This window comes from Gavialis gangeticus, unplaced genomic scaffold, assembly GCF_001723915.1.
Source record: "Gavialis gangeticus isolate Ggan-Ray unplaced genomic scaffold, GavGan_comp1, whole genome shotgun sequence".
Lineage (NCBI taxonomy): Eukaryota > Metazoa > Chordata > Crocodylia > Gavialidae > Gavialis > Gavialis gangeticus.
The window spans coordinates 4537373-4540886 of NW_017729005.1; the positions used below are offsets into that span (position 1 = coordinate 4537373).

The following is a 3514-nucleotide window of genomic DNA, read 5'->3' on the forward strand; positions in this document are numbered from 1 at the left end:
GCTAGAAGAGACAGCAAAATACAGTGCCCATGGTGCAACTTTCACACACTCTGTGTTATAAGGAAATACTTGCCTTTCGGGGACACCACCCAAGTTCTTGCTGAAGATGGTCTTGGTCTTTGTTATTTCAGTTAAAAGCATTCATCTGCTTTCTTCCCAAAACCTCGCTCTATCCCAGCTCTCCTTTCCTACTAATAGAAGCCCCAAGACCTGGGATTCTTTTTGGGTAAAAGAAAACAAGGGTACCTTGGGCTGTTTTTGTACTGTTGGCTGTAGTGATCCCTGATGTGAGTGATGTAGGTGTGAACACAGGTGGGGGGTTGTGTATGTATGTACGTACACTAATCTCGTGTATGGGGCTAATTCATACAGGGAGTGAACTTTGCATGGACAAAACATCTTGAAGAATTACAGTTACTGTAGTGTAAATAACTTCTGAGTGATGTCTGAGTTTGCAGAGAGCCTGAAATAGTAGCTTTTTACAAAAGGGGCAAGGGGCCCTTGTTCATTTTAATAAATGTTGATTCTAATGCCCTGTGGTGACCAATGATGTAATTAATGACATTTGAAATTGAAATAGCATGTGAGAAAATTGAGGATAAGGTTATGCAGACCAGCATGAGCTCCTGTACATCACATCATATTAATTTGTCACCAGGAGAGTGATGGCTAGAAAATGGTATTTAGAAATTTTGCTTTTAGGATTTGGCTTGTAGGTAAAGTAGATAAGTATTAGAACAATGGTCCAAGGGAAATGGCAAGGGGTAATTGATTTCTAAAAGCCTGTTTGTGACGGTTTCCTTCGAAGCTCAATGTGTCTGATACAGCCAAGAAGCAAGCAGATGCACAGGCTGGGAAACTGAAGACATATACCATCCTTTTCCATAACATGAGATAAGGGACTCTGCTGCATTGGCCAGGTCACAGTGCCCAGTTGCAGAGCCCTTGGAATTTCTGGTTTTGGGGGAATAGATCAAATTAGGAGAAACCAGTAAAAGCCCAGATTAGGATGTGTGCAGGTGATGAGTTTGTAAAACAAAGGAATATGCTGGCAGGACAGAACTTGGACAGTATGTGATGACAGAGGACCAGTCGATGCCCAAAGATGAAGGGTCATCAGAGGAGGAAGAAGATACAAAAAGAGGAATTTCAGAGCAGGAAAGGGTCTCTGAGAAGGGAACCTGAGGCCACCATAGACGGAGGGTGTATATCACCAGCCCATCTCACTCACCCCACTGGGTGGTTGGTGCACCTCAGACTTCAATCTCCAGGCTGCTGTCATCTGACATTCAAGAGAGAACATCAGGGTGAAGCTAGTGTACTGGCCAGATGTACCTTGACCCTATGACAGCTATAGGACTGGTAGCTGTAGAATTGTTTGCATTATTCTAATCTGGTATCACTGTGTATCAATAACACTTGTCTGTTATTGAATGGAGAGGTCGTGGTTGGTCTGAGGGTTTGGGTCCGCTTGAAACAAGGTATCTAGGTCATAAATCCAGTGCCAACAGAGGGGTACTTGCAAGAATGCCATTACTTGTGGTAACGTGTCCAGGGCCTTGAAAGTCAGTTTTATGGTGGGAGAAACTGGGGATACAGAATCTAGTCGCATTCTTTATTTAAGCTTATTTTATCTAGGCCTATATCAGTCATAGAACAAAGAAAACTAAATAGGCTGCAGATAATCATTTCAGAGGTCTAAACCCAATACCAGCACCTCTTTCTCAGAGAAAACTTGGAAGACAGTAACACCATCTCTGATGCTAGCTCTCTCAACATGATTTTTCTACCGGTCAAGAAGGAGCTAAACCTGACAAGGTATGCTAAATTATATTTTGGATTTATTTATATTCTAGTGTCAGTGGCATCTTCTTTTGAGATGTTGGGTGGCTGGTATTCTGTGGGCAGAGTTTGGAAGGGTGCTTTTTCACTCCAAATTAAACCTTGAATATATATTCTAGACAAAAGCATTAATTCTAGAGAAGACAATAACACTCTTGAAAATAAACATGCAGCTAGAATTTATTCAGAAAGAGTTGTTAACAAACTGTCAGATGGTGTTGTTCTGATGTGTGTTTTTAGACAAGGAAATTACTCTTCAGTTTTGGGTCTAGTATGTGATTGTTTTGGCATCCTAACTTACTGGTAAGTGTGCAGACATTACTGGGAGAAGAAATTCCATGTGTTGAAAGATTTTATTCCAGGTGGTTTCCCTGATCAGCTTTTGATTGAATTATGTTATTTATGTGTATATGGAAAAATAATCATAATACTAAAGCAAGTTTATATGGGGAAAGGACTTAATGTGAAACAGCTGAAGTGCAGTAGTTGCTGATGTGCCACAATTAACCCATGGCAACTTAGCTCTGCTTCGTTCAGCTACATTGTCGTGGTCTAGTTTTCACTTACTCTGGGAGTAATTACAGGCACATAAACAATTACCTTGTATTATCTGTTCCAGAGCTGTACCAACCACTTTGAGTTGTTTAGCAAACGTCTTCCTTTGCATGGAACTGAATTGATTGTTTTTTGCACTTTTCATAGTTCCTTTCTTGAGAAGGCCAGGCAGTTGCCAGTCAGAATGGTTCATGTACCAGATATTGGTATGTCTAATATACTTCTCTTTTCACATATAGATTTGAACTAATTCTTTAGGATTATATACCATAAAGTGACTTACAATTATTTTACTTGTATTAAAATAGATGATAGTCACTGGGCTTTAATGATTCTGTTTCCAGATACCCACCAAGTCATTACTGAATGGGAAATCACTAATTTCTGCATCAGTCTCTCCATCTGGGAAATAGTGCTATTGATACCTACTGTTTATTTTATATTTGCCTAATCCAGATCAGATGGCTAGTGACCCTGGTGTGGATCTCTGTTTCCTGTTCCTGATTCCTCCTGGCTTGTAGTTCTATCCTGGGCGACTCTTTCTGCATGTTGGCCCTTTTACGAACTTCAGGCTCCTGATCCACCTACTGATCCCTTGATTCTGATTGGGACCCTTGCTTCCCTGACCATTTGTCCCTGATCACCTGGTGTCACCCTCTAGGGTCAAGTCCTGACCACAGGATGTCCTAGTTATACCCCTGACATCCAGGAGCTATTCTCTTGGGTTTGTTCAATAACAGCTGAAATGGAAAAATATTCTATGGCCATATCATGTTTCTTCTGTATTTAAGAACCTTTTAAAAATATATCATCTCGGAAGAATTGGAAAGTTCTTCTGCATGTGATATCTTCTTATGTGGTCATTCTGCTAATGGTGAGCATGTGCTTGAGTTCTGAATATTTTTGGCCAGCACTGTCTGTGCAGCATGCCTGTGTTCCATGTAGGCCTGTGCGAAGCGGCTAGAATTTGCTTCGGATTTGGCCGATTCGGGAGACAGTGATTTGATCCGGTGATTCAAATCACTATCCTGAATCAATTTGGGTGAATCACCCAGGCCAGGCCCATCCCTCACTCACTCTCCCAGCCCAGCAATGGCTGCCCCAGCTCCTGGCACTT

At 41.4% G+C, this 3514-nt stretch overlaps 1 long non-coding RNA gene across 1 annotated transcript in view; it reads left to right on the forward strand.

Annotated features, from left to right (window-relative positions):
- Nucleotides 1-1462: 1462 nt before the first annotated feature.
- LOC109291623 overlaps nt 1463-3514 on the forward strand; it is a 3005-nt gene continuing 953 nt past the window's right edge. The window contains exons 1-2 of the long non-coding RNA XR_002095915.1: nt 1463-2145; nt 2545-2603. This is a non-coding gene — a long non-coding RNA (uncharacterized LOC109291623). The remainder of the gene's footprint in view (nt 2146-2544; nt 2604-3514) is intronic.